This window comes from Lissotriton vulgaris, chromosome 7 (genome assembly GCF_964263255.1).
Source record: "Lissotriton vulgaris chromosome 7, aLisVul1.2, whole genome shotgun sequence".
Classification (NCBI taxonomy): Eukaryota; Metazoa; Chordata; class Amphibia; order Caudata; family Salamandridae; genus Lissotriton; species Lissotriton vulgaris.
Window position 1 is genome coordinate 432,523,136 of NC_141695.1, and position 22,035 is coordinate 432,545,170.

The following is a 22,035-nucleotide window of genomic DNA, read 5'->3' on the forward strand; positions in this document are numbered from 1 at the left end:
CAGCCCAGTCCCAGCGCGGCCTGGATCAAAGGAAAGGGGTGTAACCACCCCCTTCCTGGGTCCCACCCATAGGGGGGGACCTAGCAGGATGTCCAGCCCACCAGATTCGAATAAGAGTGGGAGCAGTGCCAATGCAACTCAGATCATCCTGAAGAAACATAAGAAACGAATTCTGGACCCTTCGACATTCTACTCAACATAGAAGACTGAAGAATATCCCTTGTGGTCAAGGAGTGACCACCCTGTGCATACAGGCACCATCCAGCCCTCAACCCTTGCTTTGTTGCAGTTCCCGCCGGAACTCGAGCGACAGAGATCGACGAGATTAAGCTTGCCTGCCTTCTCCCAGCCCGATCCACAGTCCCTGCAGAGCTGAGACCCGTGGCGGCGACCGGAAGCGTGGGGCACGCCATCTTGAAAAGGCCACGAGACGCTGACCGTGCAGCCCACGAGTGACCCTCAAAGCTGTACACCGGGGTTTGAGAAGCCCCCACCCCGAGCTACACTTGCACCAAAGCTACCCCCTCCACACTCGACGAGTGCTGCGTGGGGCCCTTCTGTTTGTGTTGGCTCGACGCGTTGGCCTGGTCACTTGCCAGCTGGCTTGTGGCCCTTGTGCCGACGAAAACTTGAATACGACTTGCTTTTCTGGTTGCTCCAGATCTGCCTATAAAGTTGAAAGAATAGGCACAGGCGCACAGCAGGAGGTTGATGAGGAAGTTGAGAAAGGTTTGGTGAGAGGGTGAAGGTAAGTTAAAGGTGCTCTAACAGGCAACGCAACTGTCCAGGTGCGTTAGGCTACTATCTGAAGATGAGTGCGCTACCTGACTCAAATATGGGTTCAATCGAAAATAGTTCAATAGTGAACTATTTTCGATTGAACCCATATTTGAGTCAGGCCTCCCTGAACATTTACAAGTGTGCCTATCATACAGGGATGCGCCCACGTACCCACGTAGCGCACTCATCTTCAGATAGTGCTCCAGATCTGCACCAGCTCCTGTGAAAAGGAGCCCCCACTCTGACCCTCCTGGTCCGAGTGAGAAGCAATCTCCTGGTTCCGCGTGGATTGCATTTGCCAAGTGCTGTTTGCTGCAATCTTGAAGCCGACGTTGCTGACGGCGAGAGCCTGCGTGGGACAGATCGTGACCTGCTCCTGGACGTCGCAGATGCCCCAGAGCCCACGTGACAGCGGAGAGAAGCCTCTCAACAACCATCTGATTGCGCCCGACATTGCCTGGTTCCGTCCTGGTTCCATCCTGGTCACTGCTGAGTGACCCAGACTCTGTCCCCTCTGCTTTCAGATTCATCTCGACTTCGATCCACCCTTGGATCACACCGGACACTTCTGCTTCCCATCGCCTGCAGCTTCTTCAGCTCCAAGCACCAAGAGCCTGCGTGTCAAAACCCGACGCCACTTCGACCCTGTGCACCCACTTCCTGTGGGTGAGGTAACATTGCAACGCCGGTGTTCCTACACTGGTCCACACCTCTAGGGTCTGTGTCTTAAGTTTTGCTCCTCTAGGTTCAGCGGAAGTATCTTTAAACTCACTTTGTGTAACTTTTACGCACCATTGACATTGCATTGGTGCAAGCCGCACTTTCCGTGCTGCACCCGAATTCCGTGGGCTACTCCCGACTTCAGCATTGCTAGTCCTGACTGCTCCCAGCGATTCTATAGGCCCTAGGCCTAACCACTGTCCGATTGGTATCTCTTATACCACTTTTTTAGTATATGGTTTGAGTGGCCACCGGCCCTCATCCAAAATTGTGCAACTTTGTATGTTATACTGTGCTTTTGATTTAACGCTTGTGCCCCTTTGCTCATAGAGAGTACTGGGGATTAATTTAGAAATAAACACATATATTTTTATGATATATACTTGTGTGGTGTCCTTTCATTTGATTACAGGATTGTATGTGGTAAAACAGCTCGCTTAACACGACCTCTTAAGTTAACCCTTTAAGGCTGCTTAGTCCATGCTACCACTAGGATAGCTTGTCTAACAAGGTTGACTTACAACCAGACATCTTTGGGGTTTGTTTGGACTGATACCAAGTGGTTCCAGAATTGGAAACACTACATATCAGGCCAACTTCTCACAATACTTATGGTGTATTATTATGTATTAATGTGGAAAAGGGATTTGATTCAGTTTGCTGGAACTACTTTTTTCATGTACCAAGAGTTGTAGGATTTGGCAGCAAATTCATCATATGAGTTAAACTTCTTTATACCTCTTTATACAATCCCCGTACCCTACATTACAACATGGAGCCATACAATGATGCCTCTTGTCCTCGTTGTTGTTCACTTAGCAATATAACCTTTTGCCAACCACATATAGCAGATGGGGTTTAGACTGGCTTAAATCTAAACTGACAGATTCACTTTCTCTATACGCTGACAATGTGTTATACAGCTCTGATGTGCATACCTGCCTCAAAGTGATCTTGGGTGCATTTGTGGCCTTAGATAGGGTGTCTGGTGTCAAGACCAAATCTTATATTTTCCCTTTTAACAGACTCTGGGCCTGTGAAAATGTGGAACTGAATACTGGGAGACTTGAACTGTCCCTACAGCTAATAAGATATCTGGGGGGGGGTTGGATATTTACAGATGATGCCCTGATATAATACTGGGTAACCTGGATAAGACCCTGGCCAATTGAAAAGCTTCTGGAAAAATACTATCCCTTTCCCTGTTAGGAAGAATTTCAGTATAAAAAATCGTTTTTTTTACCCTTTTTGTACTTCACTGCTATCTCAGTGGTACTCAGTTTGAGCGGATACTAGGGGATTCCTCGATTTCGGGAACTGATAGTCATAGAATTGCTTTGTCCAAGTTGTACCTACCCATTGAAGATTGGAATCTCATTGTTCCTCACTTTGAGACATTACAAAGCCGTACAACTTTAATGGGTAATTTATGTCTGGCATCACCCTCTGCTTCTGAATTGCAATGGATTTCCTCCATTCTAGTGGACCGTTCAATCTCAGCACTTCTATTCAGTGGCTCCTATTACCTAACAATATGTGCTCCATTTCCACCTGGATGTTATCCAATTGTTTAAAACTCAACTCAGCGAAAACTGAGGTGCTAAAATTTGGCAACAATTGCCAGGTCTGGACACCGGATTGATGGCCAGAGGATCTGGGTCCATGCCCTATACCCTCCAGGAAAGCCAAGAATTTAGGAGTCATGATGGATAACAAACTTACCATGGGGGACCAAGTGAACCAGGTGACGTCATTATGTTTCATGGTCCTTAGAATAATTTAAAAAAATGTGTTCTTTCTGTTGGCGAGCAACCTAAGGACGGTCGTCACTGCACTCATTATGTCCCGCCTGGACTATTGCAACAGTCTCTACCTTAATGTTCAGAAACAACATATGAACAAGTTGCAATTAGTCCAGAAGGCAGCAGCGAGATTGTTGACGGGAACACCTTGGTTTTCCTCGATCAGGGGAGAACTTAAGAAACTGCACTGGCTCCCAGACCCTCGTAGATCGGGCTTTAAAGCACCATGTGTTGTCTTCAAGGCGGTAAATGGGATTGGCTCCGAGTTTTTAAAAACCAGACTTACATGGTACGTCCCAAGTAGAACCCTGCGTTCCTCCAGCTCTAAACTAATCCAAACTTCCATCTTTAGGAAAACCAACTGGGGAGGTAGAACCTTTTTCCACTGCACCTCCAGGGCTTGGAATGAACTCCTGTTCCATCTTAGAAATGCTCAAGACCTCATTTCTTTTCGGAAGGGCTTAAAAAATTGGTTCTTTTCTCACTAAACGACTCAATGCTTCCCAGGTCACCAGTACTCAGCACCCGGACACCTCAGGTTAGCAGTGCGCTTTATACGTACAAATAACATAACATAACTAACGGCAGATAGGCACAGTTGGTGCAGGTATGTTCCAAAGACTAAAATACCTACCATCCCTTAATCTAATCACTGTTTGCATCTTCACATATAGGAATTCTGAACCCTTGCCACTCTGTAGGTTTAATTACTCACAAAGACCACGTTATTATACCAAATTGTTTATCATAAAGTCTAGATCTTATACATTGCTTAGTTCTTATTCTGCTGAGTAGCTCAGTCATATCCAGTTTGCTCAGTGTCAACACCTGTGGACCGAGTAACATCCTAAGTGACTTAACAGCACTGTTTAAGGTCATAGGATGACTTGTGTACAATATGGCATGATTATATATTGACCACACAGTCCTGCGTGTAGGGCTTCACCATCACCATATTGCATCCTGACCTAAAGTGGAAACAGAACTGTTTGACTTTGAAAGGCTGACCGCATTGCAAAGGTTGAAGTACGCAACTTGCGGGTCTCCTCTATCTTGATGCCACCTAAGCCCAAGAAATCTAATGAAGTCCATATTTACGTAGACATGCGTCTTTCTATCACTGCTGTCAAGCATGAAATCCCCTAATGCCTATATACAACGTCTTTTTGTTGTCCTCATATGCCATTAGATCTTTCCAGAGCTAGATTGGTTTCCTCTGCTTTCCCCCTATTTGTTGGCACCAGCAAGAGAGCTCTGTCTTGATGGTTGGCATTTTACACAGAACCTCTCGAAATTGGTCTGTTCCGTTCTTCTATCTGTGAGACCCAAGAACTGACCCGAGTGCTGAAATAATTCCATGTAGAGGCATAATCATTGGACATACATACCCCCAATTTAGTTTAAAGGTTGTCCAACCAAGCTATGCATGGTGCACAAAAGGCCCTCTTCCTACTATTATCTTTTCATGTAGCTGTATCCATTTCATTACATATTTAATCGCATTTACCCAGTCTAAGAAGGTTGGGGATACATTTGATCCAACATTTAGATATTTCTCTACGAGCTAGTAGAATAAGATAGAACCACAGCTTAATAATATCCAAGGGTAACAGTTCATAATTCAGGAAGATACCAAACAAGGTTAGAGAATGCTCACCTGTATATCAAACCCAAATATTCCTCCTATACCTTTTAGTACGAGATCCCAAAATTGCTGTAATATAGAGCAGCTTATAAACATATGCTCATCGTTAGCTTTGTCCTTCCAGCACTTTGGACAGCATGAAACAGTACCCTTTGCAAACTTAGATAGTTTTAAAGGAGACCAATATACTCTGTGAAGAGAGAAGAGATGATTCTCCTGAAATTGGCAGCTTGGACTGTGGAATATCGTAAATCAAAGGATACTTACCATAATGTTTCTGTATTGGCGTCCGGCAAGTACTCGCCCCACAGCTGTGCTGGAAGTGTAAAGTCCTCATCTGCCAGATCTATCAAGAGCCAATAAAGATTTGCCACTGCTTTCTTGTTCCGTTGTCTTGTCCTCAGAGCAGTCTCTAGATCATTTGTGAAACCGACCGGTATGGCAACAGCTTGAGACCAACTTTTTATTTGTAAGTATTTAAATTGAGATAACTAATTGTCCGTCATAAGCTTCAGATCTTCCCAAGATATTAAACATCCCTCTGGAATGAGTAAAGCTCAGCAATTTACACCAGCAGATTTTAGGGGTGTTACTAATGAATCTTTAGTCCACTCGGGTGAGCCAGGTGTGTTCCATATGGCCGCCATAGCGCTGTAATAGCTGATTTTTGAAACCTTTCTGATTTTACCCCAGGTGTTTGCTAGGTCCTTTAAAGATTTCAGTGGGACTTCCTTGAAGAAGCGAGGATCCCCAAATTTGTATAAATAAGCATGTTCAGCTCCTTTTGGGTCTTGCAACATTTCCCTGAACAGTTTTCCTATATCTGAAAGATTGGGTTCATTCATGAGCATTTTTCCTGCCTTCATTAGGAAAACCCATGCATAGATGATTATATCAGGCGCACATAAGCCTCCATTGTTCTTTCTTCTCCGAAGTTTCTTCCAGAAAATTCTAGTACCTTTAGAAGCCTGTAAAAATGAGTTATTTTTTTACTTAATTTTCCTCAAGCTTTCTTCTTTAAAAGCTAATGGTATATTTTGGAATATAAAGATGAATTTAGGTAAGAGCATAATTTTTACCAAATTGACCCTTCCTATTAGTGTTAAGTTTAAATATTCCCAGCTTTTTAGGGAGTCGGAAATTTCTTTGTCGATTTTACGTAAGTTTGTGTTGGGTATATCACTGATATCCTGAGTAATTTGTGTTCCAAAATATCTAATTTCTCTTTTCAATTGGAGAGAACAAGCTGTAGAATTCAAGATCATACACTCTGTTTTTGACTGGTTAATCTCATATCCTGAGATATTACCAAATTGTTGGGCTAGGCTATATATAATGGGAATAGTTTTTTCGAGATCAGACGTATATACCATAATATCATCGGCAATATTGAAACTTTTTTTCCCAGCTACCAAATCTGAATGGAAGTATGTCCTCATGTCTCCTAATACTTTCTGCAAAAGGGGCAAACCTGCCTTGTACCTCTTTGCACCTGTATAGGAGAGGAGAGGTTACCGTTTATTAATATTCTAACTGTTGGAGCTTGGTAGATTGCTGAAATAACTTTAGAAAATTTTGCCCCCAAATTGCATTTCACTAATACCTTTGTTAAATATGCCCAATTGGCTCGATCAAACGCTTTCGTAGTGTCTAACGTGATAATGGATAATGGTATTTTATATAATGTTGCAAGGTCAATAGCTCCAATCAAATTGTAAGTTAGATCTTGAATACCTCTCCATTTAACAAAACCCTTTTGGTCTTGATGTAACAAACCACTCATGATACCATTCAACCTCTCTGCTAAAACCTTAACAAAGATTTTATAGTCAAGGTTAAGCAGGGAGACTGGTCTATACAAGTCACACTTATTTGCAGGCTTATATGGTTTTAAAATCAAGGCCACCGTGGCCTCACCCCAGGAGGGAGGCATAGTCCCACCTTTTTCAAAAATATGGGAAAACAATTTATCCATTTCTGAGATTAAAACTTCAGCTAGAGATTTATATAACTCGGCCGGGAGACCGTCTGGCCCTAGTGCCTTGCCTTTCTTGCCAGATTATGTTGCCTTCTTAATCTCAGACTAGGAGATAGGCTTGTTTACAATTACTAGAGGCCTCATCACTGACTTTTTTGAGGGATAACGCTGAAGCCAAGATTCTATTGTACTTTCCTGTGGATTAAGTTCTTCTCTGTAGACTGTTTCAAAGTGTTTTCTGAAAGCTTCTTTGATGTCTGCGGGGGTCAGGCACATTTTTCCCATAACTTTAGCCAGAGCCTTCCCCATATTCAAAATGGGACATCTTACTCATCTCTCACCTCTTTTGCAACCTTGCATCTAGTATCCCTGCCAGATCCATTCTGAGAGATAGTAATCTATCAGTGACATTCCCTTCTGTTTTATCTTCTTGCACCATGAGGTCGTATTCTAATGCCTCAATTCTGTCCCTGTATTTCTTTTATCTCTATTTTGTGTTTCTTCTGTCTGGCAGTTTGAATAGAGGTTATACGGCCTCTCAAGAAAGCTGTATAAGAGTCCCATATTTTTTCTATGGGAGTACTATCGTAATTAGTTGAAAAATTGGCCTCCGTTTCTACACCTAATCTTTCTATTATTTCTTCAACCGTCAAGATAGCTCGATCTAATGTCCATCTTTTATTTGTTGGATTATTAGGAAGCTTCAATGTTAGCGTTACAGCCCCATGGTCAGATAAATGTCCCCCTATATGTTTCATTTCTATTACCCAAGACCTCAACATCCCATTAATTAAAAAAAAAGTCTAGCCTGGACCTGTGACCATGCTTCTTGTTATGAAACATATAGCTTCTTCTTCCTCCCTCTCTTTCTCTCCATATACTAGTCTAGCCTAATTGCTTCATTGTATTTTATACGACGTTTTGATTGTAGAGTGTCAGTGAAGCCCGTTGCTTTCGTAAAATGGACTTAAACTCTGGAAATAATCAGTTACTCTTTGACTCTGAGTCACATTACATCACCACTGTAGGAAGCAGGCTCTGTATATACTATACCAAAGGAAGGTATAGTGTGCACAGAGTCCAGTGTATCCCCAGCGGTATAGCAGACGCTAAAGTAGATAATACCTTACTTTCTTTTGTGGTAGTGTGGTTGCAGTCAAGCTTATCAGAGGGCAGTGTTAAGCTTTTGTTGTACACACTCAGGCAAGAAATGATGTTGCACACTGAAATACTGAATCCAGACCAATTGTTTGTATAAAAAGTTATTATTTTTATTTCTGGAACCAAGATTTACTCAGTAGCAGGTAAGTAATACTTTCAATACCATTACAATTTTCAAGATGCAGTGTGTACTGGTTTCGTAGGAGCATACAAATTACTTTGCAGTCAAGAAAATGGGTTGTAAGCGCTTCACAATACTGATAGTTCCTTAAGATTACTTTTTAGTTACTTTTCAGTTAATTTCTACTTTTGCAGAAAACAAACTAATCATACAGTTTGGGCATTGTAGTACATTGGCAATCAGGTTAAATCTTTTGAAGACTCCGTTACTTTTGTTGCAGTACAAGACAGGATCAACACAAAACAATTTTCAGAGACAAACCCACAATGCAATCCTGTGGAGGAAAAAGCAGTGTAAGTGAATGGTTTTGTGTAACTGAGATTTTGGGGATAGAATCAAGGTTCTGGTCAGCACTGTTGGTGCACCACCAGCAGCACTAGGGTGGCTAGGTGCAGAGTGCAAGGGTGCCAATGTTAGCCAAGGGGCACCTCGGTTGGTGGCTGCTCACGGGCATGACACACGTTTTTGGGAGGCAAGCTCCTGGGATTAAGGTAAGGGCAAAAAGGGTCCCAGGTCTGCACCAAGTCCACACCACCAACTGTGCAGGGGAGGCTGGGTGCAGGTTGCTTAGGAGGTGTCGGGAGGCCAATGCTTTCCTATGGAGGCAGTTGGTCGAGGAAAAAAAAGACTGCAGGATGGAGCCAGAAGACTGGAAGAAGGAAACCAACGACTGGAGGGTGAAGTTGGAGAGTTGCTGGACACGCCGATCGCGCACCCCACGGCTCGGGCTGCGGATGCAAGGGTATCTTTTCATGTCTGGTTCTTCTTACTGGGTCTGGTCATGGTCAGGGGGGCCCTTCAGGTGGAGACTGCAGCATCAAGGAGGTCATTCAACGCTGGTCAGGATCGCCGGGGGACCTCACTGGGGTGTTGGACCACTCGGACTCGGGCCGTGGGTGGCGGGTGCAGAGTGGTTATGAGTCAAGGTTCCAGCTGGATCTGGAGTGCTTGCCGGGATTCTTGGAGGCTGCTGGCTGCAGGACTTGCTGGTTTCACCTTGTAGGGATTCCAAAGCAGGAGAAAGGCCGGTAGGACTGGGACCAAAGCAGTTGTTGTCATCCTCTTCTCTGCAGCTCAGCTCTTTGGTCCTTCTTGTCGAGTAAGCAAAGTTCCAAAGGCCTAGAAGCTGTTCTTTTTCAAAAGAAGACCTGTAAAGAATGGCCCAGTAGCCTACCACAGCGTGGTACTTATGCCCCCTGTATGTAAATGAGGAATTTAGTCATTGCCATCCACTGGAAATGTTGGCTTTTCTATCTCTGTGTGGACCAATGAATCTTTAAATGGATCATGGATCACACTTTATGATGAATCAACACCTACTGACCAGATCAAAAGGTTGAAGAGCATCTAATGCTTGACCCTGAAACTGTCAGCATCACAGAGGATGAGACTGCTGAAGAGATGGAAAAATAGTCGTCTGTCTCTATCCAACATCTAAAGAAGCTACCATATCTGCCATCAGCTCTCCATCCAAGCAACCCGCCAAGGCTCTTTGAAAGCATTTATCCCTGATCAGTCAAACTTCACTTCAGAAGCCTGTCTGACTCTGACATCTGTGCACCAAGTCCAGTTTTCAATTATACAAGTATAAACTAAAAGAAAGTAGAATAAAATGTTCCAATCAATCAGTGGATTTGTAAAGCGCGGCTAACCACCTGAGAGGGGATTCAGTTGCTGAGAAAGATGCAGTTGCCAGGTCTTGAGTGTATGCCTGAATTCTAGAAGAGAGATACAGGTTTGAAGGTGCAGAGGGAGGTAGTTCCAGGATTTCGCTGTGAGGTAGGAAAATGAACCTGCTCCATTGTTGCTTTGGCGAATGTGAAGGGTGTGAGCGAAAGACAGAGATGCGGATCACAGGTGTCTGGAGAGCTGGTAGAAGTTCATTCAGTGGTTGAGGTAGGCTGGACCTTGGTTGTGTAGGGTTTTGTAGGTGTGGATCAACAGCTTGAATTGACCTCTTTTCTGTATGGGGAGCCAGTGGAGTTTCCTGAGGTGAGGGGTGATGTGGGTCCATTTGGGGAAGTTGAGGATGAGTCTGGCCGCTGTATTCTTAATGGTCTGAAGTCTCTTCATGAAGTGGGTAGTGATTCCTGCGTAGAATGTGTTGCCGTTGTCCAGATGGCCGGTAATTAAGGCCTGTGACAGTGTGTCCGGTGTTGATGGGGAGCCCCTTTAAGATTTTCCTTAGTAGGTGGAGGGGACTGTGTTGATCTGAGATTTCATGGTTAGCTTGCTGCCCAGTATTATGCTGAGGTTTCTTGCATGGTCGGTCAGTGTGGGTGAGGGTCCTAGTTCTACTGTCCTTCCACTGGGATGGGTAGCTGGTGAAGATCAGAGCTTCCGAATTTTCCTTGTTGAGTTTCAGGCAGGTGTTTTTCATCCAGTCGGCGACTCTTGCCATACATCTGCGGAAGTTGAACCTTATGGTGGTGGGGTCTTCTGAGAGTGAGAGGATGAGCTGGGTGTTGTCTGTGTAGGATATGATGTTTAATCTTTGGGTTCTGACGATGTTGGCCAGGTGTGTTGTGTAGGTGTGAGGGACGAGCACTGAGGAACGCCGCAGATGATGTCTTTGGACTCGGAGGTGAACTGTGGTAGATGGACTCCCAGGGTTCTTCCTCTAAGAAAGGAGGTGATCCACTTGAGGGTGTCTCCATGAATTCCAATGTGATGTAGCCTCTTGATCAGGCTGTGGTGTAATATGGCGTTGAACGCTGCTGAGAGGTTGAGGAGGATCTGAGCTGTCATTTCTCCTCCATCAAGGAGGGTTCTTATGTTGTCAGTGACCTCACTCAAGGCAGTTTTGGTGCTGTGGTTTGAGTGAAATCCGGATTGGGAGGTGTTGAGAAGACTGTGGTTCTCCAGATTTTGCGTGAGTTGGCGATTGATGACCTTTTTCAGGACTTTGGCTTGGAAGGGAAGCAGGGAGATGGGCGATAGTTTTTGAGGTTGCTGGGGTCAGCGGAAGGTTTCTTGAGAAGGGATTTTACTTCTGCGTGTTTCCATCCTTTTGGGGAAGTGACCGATATGAAAGAGGCGTTGAAGAGAGTGGTGAGCTTGCTGCTGATCCTGTTGCTTCCAAGGTTGAATTGCGGTGCAGGCTCAGGATTGAACAGAGTTCATGATGGCTGTGGTGCCCTGTGGGGTGAGCTGGTCCCAGTTGGTACATACTTGGTCAGAGGTGGCTTCTGTGGGTGTATGGTGGAAAGAAGTCGGAGGAAGCTCACTGGAGTTTAAAGTTTTTGTAGATAGTGGATATCTTGTCGTGGAATAAGTCTGCCAGTTTGTCACAAAGTTCTTGTGGTGCTGTTTTCGGTGGTGGTGGGGTTGGAGAACTCTGAGGATTCTTATGAGTTTTTAGCTGTGGTTGGAGCTGGCTTGGATGCTTTCGAAAAAGGCATTCTTTTTGTTTTCTCTCAATAGCTGGTGTTAGTCATTGGGGAGCGGCTTGAAGGTGGCACTGTCTGTAGTATCTTTACTAGTCTGTCATTTCCTTTCTAGTTCCCTACATCGCATTTCGTGGCTCTCAGATATTTGTTGCGTCATCTGGTCTGTTTTGTGTAACTCCTGGGTCTGATGGGGACGACGCTGTCAGCACAGTTGGTTCATCCAGGTGCTGACGTTTTTGGACAGCCTGGTCCAGGGTGGGTGCAGTTTCCGGGTGGGAAGTATTGACGGTGTCAGGCCAATGGCTCTCTGATACTTTCCAGCTGTTGTGGAGGGCACTGGGAAGCTTGGTGGCGGGGGGCTGTTGATGCTGAAGTGGATGATTGCCATGTGTCCAAGTGAGCTTGGAGACATGGATGAACTTGACTCAGTTGCTCAAATTGAAGATAGGGTCAAGCTGCTGTCCTCAGATGTGAGTGGGACTGGTGACTAGCTGGGTGAGTCGGATGATCATAATTTCAAGGAGGTTGGTGGTGTTGGCGTCATTGAGATTCTCACAGTGGAAGTTAAGGTCTCCGGGAAAGATGTAGTCTTTGGAGTCTATGGCGAGTTGATCTATGAAGTCCAGGATAGTGTTGCAAAAGCTGAGACGCAGGCCTGGTGGTCTGTAAGCAAGGGTGCCCCTGATACTAGATTTTTCGTCTGTTTGACGTTTGAAATTGAGGGGTTCCGTGATTGGGGTGGCATAGTCTGTGGTGGTGGTCTCTCTGTGGATTATGGTGATTCCGCCTCAGTGTTTGTTGTCCCAGTGTGTTATCTTGTAGCCATCAGGTGTTGCTGAGGCAATGCAGAGAGCAGGTGCGATGTGAGCCAGGTTTCGGTGAGGAATATTGTCGGGTGAGGCACATTATGATGTCCCAGATTTTAATGGTGTGCTTGAGGAATGATCGCATGTTGAGGAGGAGGCAGGTGAGTTGTCCCAGTGCGGGCGTGCTGTGCTGTTTGAGCGGCAACAGGGTGGTTGTAAAGGCGACCAGTTCTGGAGGAGGGTGCACAATTACTGCCCTTAGAAAGAAGTCCCTGCAAGCTGCCAACACATCAATTATTCAGTCCAATAGATCCTGTTGATTACAGTGGGCATTGTGGACTCTGCCTCCTTTCCACGGTCAAATGTTTAGTCAGTTCTAAGTATGTTTTGTGGAAATATTTGAATTGTGTTGGTGCAGCCTGAGGAAATGACTAGGCATCTTGAATGAATGAATGAATGAAAATAAACGTATATAGCGCAACTTTTCCCATCGGGCGTCAAGGCGCCTAACCAAAAACATAATCCTGAGTCCGAGAGCGTGTCTATGGGTAGGCCTCGATGAAGAGCCACGTCTTTAAGGATTTCTTAAATAGTGCTAAGGAAGATTGTGTTTTAAGCTCGGAGGGGGGGCATTCCACAATTTAGGGGCCACAGAGAAAAAGACCCTTCCACCCCATCTGACTCTGTTTGTCCGAGGGATAGATAGAAGGTTCTTGCTAGCGGAGCGTAAGTCTCTACTGGGGGTGTAAGGAACCAGAAGGGAACTTATAGCTTCAGCACAGCCGCCAGACAGAGCCCTGAAAACCAGGCACAGGATTTTAAAAGAGATCCTGGCCTGGATCGGGAGCCAATGCAAACTCTTCCTGGCAAGAGTGGCTGAGGACATGTTAGGAACATCCAGGACAAATCTAGTAGCCGCGGTCTGGACGGTCTGAAGACGTTGGATAAGGCCTTTATTAATGTCTGCATAAAGCGCGTTGCAATAATCCAGCCGTGATGTAACTAAGGCAACCACAGTCTGTTTACGGGCTTGGGGGGAGAGGAAATGGGAGATTTTTGTAAGAATCTTAATAACTCCCCAGCAGGTGGACACAGTTCTATTGACCTGGTGTGTCATGGCAAGCGAGGTGTCGATAATCACGCCCAGATTACGGGCGGATTTCGAAGGCAGAGGACAGGCTCCAAGAGAAGGGGGCCACCAGTCGCTTGACCATGTGTCTTGATCCTTACCGAAGATCAGGACCTCGGTTTTCTCTCCATTCAGCTTCAGTGAATTTAAGGTCATCCAATCAGAGACTGCTTGCATGCAGTTCCTGAAGCTGAACGCAGAGGTACTCACTGAGTGGGAGAGGGACACAATGATCTGGGTGTCATCAGCGTATGACACCACCTCCATCCCATGCGATCTTACTAGCCTGGCAAGTGGGGCCCCATAGATGTTAAAAAGGGTCGGACTCAAGGCCGACCCCTGTGGGACCCCACATTGCACAGGTGTGGCAGGGGAGAGGTACTCTCCTAGCTTGACCCTCTGCTCTCTTTGGTTAAGGAAAGAGGTCAGAAGGCTCAATGCTAGGCCCTCCACCCCCATCTCCCTCAGACGTGCTGTTAAAGTTGAGGGAGAGAGGGTTTCAAAGCCTGCGGTCAGATCGAGCAGGACCAGAAAAGTAGTCCGGCCTCGGTCGACCTTTGATCGGATGCTGTCTACCACTACCATAAGAGCTGACTCGGTGCTGTGAAATTTCCGGAACCCATGCTGAGATTGATCCAGGAACCCAGACGCATCAAGGAAGGTAGTCAAATCCTGATTAGGATGGGATTCAAGCATTTTTGCTGGGGCAGGCAGCAGAGGAATTGGTCAAAAATTTTTAAGGGTTTCCGGATCCAGAGTCGGCTTCTTAAGTAGAGGCTTGACTCCTATAGCCTTTTTCCAGACTGCTGGAAACAGGCCCTCAGACATGGCACGATTTATCACCTCAAGAAGAGGGGGCAGCAGAGTTTCCCTACACTCTTTCAGGACCCTCAGAGGACAAAGGTCCAGTGGAGATCCTGATTTAGTTCTATTCAAAAGCGAGTCAAGTTGATCGAAAGTAAGGGGAGGGAAGTTGGTCAGAATTTTGGAGGGATGCTTAACCCAACACTCTAAAGCCGGCTGAGCAGGGACAGGATGAGAACTCATTAAATCTCTCTGAACTTCAAGAGTAGAGTAGATGTCGGCGATTTTATTGTGGAAGAACTGTGAGATCTTGTCACACAGCTCTTGGGAACCTATGATGGGATCAGGAATTTGTAGAGAGCACAGAGAATCGACGATCTTAAATAGTTCCCTAGAAGAGGTAAGGGACGAAGTTAGCTTAGAGAATAGGTCTGCTTTTCTTTAATGACCCTAGTCTTATAGTCTCCAAGCACAGACTAATGTTTTTCTCTATCTGTGGGATCCCAAGTTTTTCGCCATAGTCTCTCCTGTTTCCTGCAACTCTGCCTTATGAGCCTAAGAGGCTCTGTAAACCAGGGGGCTGAGGGTTTCCGCCTCGCTGAATAGCGATAAGAGGTAGGGGCTAAAAGATCTACTGCTCTGGAGATAGTCTGGAGAGTTCTAGTGCGGCATCACTGGCATCCTTCACAGAAGAAGTGACTTGTGTCATAAGGGGGGGCAAGAGAGTCATACGTGATATCCCTATAATTTCGCCTAAGTTCTTTGTTAGTGAGGCCGAGGGGCGGTGAGGAAGAGAAGGAAGATTTAAGTTCCAAGGGGACTGCAAAATGGTCTGACCAGACCAGGGGGATAGGAGGACCTGTAGAGAGTCTAGGGTCGTTGGAAAACACCCCGTCCAGAATATGACCAGCCAGATGGGTGGGACTAGTTACCAGCTGGCGAAGGCACATGCAGCCAGGGGGTCCACCAAGGAAAGAGTATCATTTGAGCCAAGATCATCTAGATGAAAATTTAGGTCCCCCATAACTGTAAGGTGGGGTTTACCAAAATAGGGTTCTAGGATTGTGAGTAGTTTATGACTGAAACTGGATCTAGGACCAGGAGGTCTGTAAATGAGAAGACCAGTAAAGGATACTGAAGGAGAGGAGGATATGAAGAAGTGAACAGCCTGAAAGAGATCTGAAGGAGCAGAAAGAGTTTTGATGCGGCAAATAGATGAAACTTTATATAAGATAGCCAAACCTCCGCCCCTGCGACCCACTCTATCCAGTCTGGCTAACGCATAGCCCTTGGGGATAGCATTCAGAAGGTCAGGGCCAGAGGCTTCAGACGCCCAGGTTTCAGTAACGAAAACGCACGAGGGGTTCCTGGCTGTAACGAAATCGTGGAAGGCTATATTGTTTTTAATCAATGATCCGGCGTTGATGAGATAGCCCCCTTCCGTATAAGCGGTAGGTGTAGTAAATGTGATCTTGATGCTATGTTGACTTTGGTCCATTGCTTGTCATCGAGGATGCCCACATAATCTTGCCATTTGGCCTCATGATCCTCAGTGGATCTGGGGTGTTAATAACTGACCATCTATAGATGGGTGATATGTTCTTTTCCCCCCAGCGGTTTCCTTGTCATTTTGAGCTAAACTCTGGAATCCACGACTGCAGGTGATAGTGTTGCAAGAGGACATTGGAAAGTTGCAAATATTAGAAGACGGACACAGTCCAAAGTTAGCTGCTCATCTAACTTAATGGGGTCGCCCACCCACACATCCTGATCTTTGAGATTCCTATTATGTCCCAATATCTAAACCCTTCATTGCCCGACAGCTATGTACCCTTCAAGTGGGAGGGTCTCACCCGCAGTGGGCTTGAGCCACTTGATGTACTTAAAGGCCTGATGCTAGCAAGTGAGAGGGACTCTGGTTTGTTTCGGTACACCTGGATCATGGAAGAGATATAAAAGAGCATCTAACTCATCTGTAGCCTACAGGCCAGGCCAATTCAGTCACTAAAATTACAGTTGATGATGATGTCCAGTAATAGAGGTGGATGTCTTTTGTGCCTATACCCCCATCATATGGTGCATTTATACATTTGGTAAGTAAAACTCATGGCTGAGACCCAGCCCAAAGAATTCTCCTGTGGTGGGAGTTTCTTCCATTAATAAGGAAGGAGGGAGGGTGTATAGGTACTTCTGAAGTGTGTACAAGAAACCAGAGAATGCTATCATTTTAAAATGTGCACCTCTACCCATTATGGATAATGGCAGGGTCTCCTATGCTGCAAATGTTTTTGGGGATTTGCACAAAGAGTGGGAGGATATTGAGCTTCCAGCACTGTAAGGAGTTCCAGGAAACATGAGTAGCCGGATATTTAAAGTGGTTTGCCACCAGTCCTAACACTGTTTGGGCTGGAAAATAAGGCTGATGTCCAGAAATCGAAACATACAATGACCCAAACAGGATGATCCGGAGGACAGATGCATTGCTGTAGAGCTGCAGGATTTCCATCTGTCTAGGGGTCAAACATACCGGTCACAGATATAATGTTACTCATTCTTCGTACCCGAAATGCCATCTGAATCCCCACACCTGAGCATCACGCCTGTTCCACCCTTTTAGTGGCTCAACTATCAGGGCAAAAAGAAGTGGCCAGATAAGACACAAAGGGGTGTTCCACGCCTAATCGGACAGGAGGATGCAAGCACCCTGTTAACCCTAACTTGAACACATGATTCTTTGTACATGGCCTGTACATATCTAAGGAACAATAAGATGAAATTCATTTTATTTAGGATTTTGAACATGAAAAGCCAGTGTACCTAGCCAAACATCTTAAGGTTGAAGCCCTGGACAACACATTTGGTATAACCAGTGCCATATATGATTGCTGGACCAATCTATAGGCAATAATTTTTGCAAGCACTTTAGATTCTGTCAGACCGACGAATCCTCTGTTGCGATGTTCAAAGGGGCCCATTACTAGTCGAGATGAAACCCCTGAAGGTTGTCCTGAAGGATACAAAGTATTGGAAGGGGTAGGGTAATGTGGATAGGAACAGCTGGAAGGGCCAATTATATTTCACTCTCTGAACGTTTCCAAGAATAAAAACTAGAGGGTATTGTAGATATTTCCTTTATTATTGCAAATGGCATTACTTTAATCCCAAAGCAAAGTCCAAGGGCAGATTGCTTTATTTATCCCTGCAATAAAAAGGATTTTCTGCCCTATAGCCAGCACGAACGATACTGAGGTCACCGAGATCCCAGTCAATGAGGAAATGAAAAAAGAATGTCACTCCAGGAAATGCTTCCTTGCCACAAAATCAAACAAAACTAACATTGACCCGAAAAAAACGAGGGTGCGTGGACGCGCCTGCCTGGAACACCCACAGCCTACTGGTACTGCCGGCTGACTTCTCCATAAAGAAATATCCCTGGCTGCCGCTGGAGACTGACAGATTCACTGCAATGTGGAGTGGAAAGAGAGAGAGGCCTCACCTCTCCCATGACCTTCCGTGAATCTCCACTGTTGATAACTTCTTCAAGCCACTTGATTACATGTGTCCACTGCATAGACTTTTCTCTCAATACTAAGCAAGAAACAGCGGACCCAGGGGTTCCCATTGGATCAACTCTGGGTCTTTGGGATTTATAGTTGTTGTCTGCTTGATGACAAATCGGAAAACCCCCAACAAAATAGAAACATATGTCAGAATACTCTTACTGTTTTTTCCCACATGAATTTCAATAGTACATGAAATTGTAATAAGCGGCTTATGACTGTACTCCTGTCTCGAAATCGTTTCATGGGTCTCGATTTGTTAGGCTGTAGTTTGTGATATTGTGTCACCACTCAGGGAGCATGAACATTTGTTGTTGGTTCCTATGATTCCACTTCAGAACCAAATCCTTTCCATAATTTGAAGCACCATAGCTTTCTACCCTGGTATTTAGAATCCTTGATTGATAGTATTTCATATTCTATGTCACCATTAATCAGAACAGGGGATAGTGGCATGACTATGGATACTTTATTAGGTTTGGGTAGGGAGGTGTGAAATACTGGATGCATTTGTGACCCTGATGGGAACTGTAATGTGTAAGTAACCAGCCTGATTTGTTGGGTGATTTTATAGGAACCAGTCAAGCTTGGATGGAATTTGGTGGGGTGATGCAATGAAACATTCTGAGCTGGTCAAAATATACTCGATCTTCAACATTATATCTTGGTTCTGGGCGCAGATACTTATCTGCATTGTCTTTATATTTCAGCTTGGCCATATTTTGGTCTTGTTGCACCTTTTGTAATATCTTTTGAAAGTGAATGGCCCTGTAATTCATTGCTGAGACCTGAAAGTTCTCGATTGGCTGATGAATGCCAGGAAATTAGGATATTTGCCGTAAAGACTAAAAGAGGAAAAATACCCGGTGGATGTGTGTCTGCGTTGCTTTACGCTACAGAGGTGTTGTTTTAGACTCTGGCTGACCCTTTCTGTTTGTCCATTTGCCCGAGGATGGAAACTTGTTGAAAGTGCGATGTTGACTTGAAGTGTTTTAAACCATGCTTGCCTGAATTTGATGTGAATTACGAATCCCCAATCTGAAAGGATTTTCTTTGGTAACCCATGAAGTCTTACAATATTTTGTAACAAGAGATGTACCAATTGAAGAGCAGTGGGTAGACCAGAACAAGGGACAACATTGGCTATTTTTGTCAAACTGTCCTCTACTATCACAATCATATTGAAAGTTATTTCCTTAGGCCTGGCTATGACAACATCTACCAACATTTATTCCCAAGAATGGTTGGGGGGTTTCTACGGACATGAGTAACCCTTTAGCTTTTGCCAGATTTGGCTTAGTTCTGACACAGACAGTACATTTCTGGACAGCTTGAGTTACATCTTTCCTCAGAGTGGTCCACCAGAAATGTTTCTGATCAAATGTAATCGTATGTGCAATCCCAGGATGGCCAGTCAGGGAACTTATGTGATGCCAATGAAAAACTAATGGTTGCATCGTTTCTGATCAAGTTTAATTGTATGTACAATCCCAGGATGGCCAGGCAGAGAACTTATGTGATGCCAATGAAAAACGAATGATTGCTTCGCCCTGGTGGGTACAAACAACTTCCCTTCATGAAAAAGCAGCTCTGAAATAATCCTCTGGAAAGCATTTTTAGATCGCCAATCTTGTTGAGGAACTCTTCTAAACCCCAGTTTCACTTTGTGTACAAAACTATAGGACATGTTCTGTTTGGTGCCCCTTATGACTTGATGTGGTTGCAGTATTGAGCATCCTTCTCCCTGATGAGTGCTGTCATCTTGATAATGTCTAGTTAGTGCGTCTGCTTTTTTTTTGCATCCATGATCTGAACGTGACAATAAAATCATACTCTGTATAGAATAGCATCCACCTCAATAGAATAGCATCAACCTCAACTGTCTTGGAGTTAACAGATGGGCGGAACACATTAATTTCAGATTCCTGTGGTCAGTGAACTCCGTCACAGTATGCCTTGCCCAGACAAATGATGGTGCCCTTCTCTGAATGATTTTCAAGAGTTCTTTTTTGGCAATTGTATAATTACATTCAGCTTTATTAAGCCTGCAAGACAAAACGGTAACGGGATGCAACTGGCCATCCTTCTTATCGCCCGCCCTGTGAAAAAATTACCCTAATAGCTACACTGGATGCATCAGCTTCTACAATATAAGGCACTGGGGATCAGGACGCGCTAAGTCTGGGGCCATCTTTGCCTCTGAACAATAGAATAAGGCTATTTTCTTAAATTGATGAGTGATCTGGGTTATCTTTGAGAAAACTGTTCAATGAAACACCGGTTGTAATTGGCAAGCGCCAAAAACATTTTCCATCCCAAACCTGCTTTCAGGTAAGGGCAATCCAGTACGGCTTTTACCTTGCTTTCTGCCATATTAAAACCTAATGGCGAGATGATTACCCCAAGAAACTCTAAAGTTGTAACAAGAAAATCACATTTGGTGAGTTTACAGTACAGGTGATTTTTTTTTTTTTGCAGAGTATCAAGTATTTTAGAAATATGCTGAATGCGTTTATGTATTCATCAACTATAAAGATTATATTTATGTTTGGGATCTGTAGAGCGCATGGCTGCCCAGCACTAGGGAGGTTCTGTTTGTACAGCAATGAGCCTACAAGTACTTAGCAAGGAAACAGCCAGGTCTTTAAGTTTTTCCTGAAGGAGGTTTCATTCGGTCGGGCTCTAATTTCAAGTGGGAGGGTATTCCGCAGCTTTGGTACTAGATGGGCAAATGATCTGCCACCCCATCTAGCTGGTTTGACTCTGGTTGTCTTGAGGAGCTGTTGTTGGGAGGATCTTAGGTGTCTGGTCGGAATGTACCTAGATATCAGTTTCCTAAGCTTTACAGGACCTTTATTATTGATGGCCCTATGTGCCATACAGAGGGTTTTGAACTTGACTCCGGCGTCGTCTGGCAACCAGTGTAGCTGTTTGAGTGGTTCTATAGTAGATATGCGGTTGGGGATTTTTAATACGAGTCTAGCTGTTGTGTTCTGTATCACTTGGAGTCTCTTTGTTATTTACTTGGGCAAGCCCGCATACAGCGAATTGCCGTAATCCAAGTGTGAGATTAAAAGGGATTGAATCACAGTTTTCTTCAGGTGCACCGGAATCACTTCAATAATCTTCCTTAGCATTTTGAGAAGCGAGAAGCAAATTCCTGATAGATTCCTAGATTGACAGTCCATAGTAAGCGTATCCTCCAGCCAGACTCCCAGGTTGTTTATAGCTGGTTTAGGGGTAGGTGGATCTCCCATACAGTTGGGCCACTGTGTCAGAGGTGCGTGAATGACCAGATTTCCCAGTATCATAAGCTCTGTTTTCCCACCTTCCAGCTTTATACAGCTGTTTACCATCCAGTTTAGAACTTTCTCAAGACAGTGGATCAGCTGATGATTACTTGGATTGGGCCATTTGTCAGAGACACTACCAGCGGGGTGTCATCAGCATATGACACCACTGATATGCCATATTCCTTTACTACACTGACAAGCTGTCATACATAGATATTAAATAGAGTAGGGCTAAGGGATGAGCCCTGAGGACCACCACGTGAATTGGGACGCGAACTGAGAAACAGTCCCTTTCCATCATTTGGAAGGTTCTGTTCTCCAAGAAAGAGGTAAGCCAGTTCATGGCTTTGCCCTGAATTGCTACTTCCCTTAGTCTCTTTTTTAGGATAGGGTGAAATACTGTGTCAAATGCTGCGCTGAGATCCAGTAGGAGGATAGCAGCTGAGCCACCCTCATCTAGTAGCTCCTTTAGCTCCTCTGTGATCGTCAGTAGTGCTGACTCTGTACTATGAGAGGCTCCACAGTCCATTTGATGGATTGAAGGATATCGTTGGTCTCTAAACAATTGGTCAGTATGTGTTTTACATGCTTCTCCAAATGTTTGCAGAGAGACTAGAAGGGAGATAGGACACAAATTGTTGTATATAGTAGGGTCAAGATTGGCTTTTTTTGTAATGGCCTTATGATCGCGTGCTTCCATGGTTTGGGGACCAGAGCCGTATCTAAAGATACGTTTAGTAGTTCCGTTAAAGATGGTAGAATGATCTCCAGTGCCTCCGCTAGAATA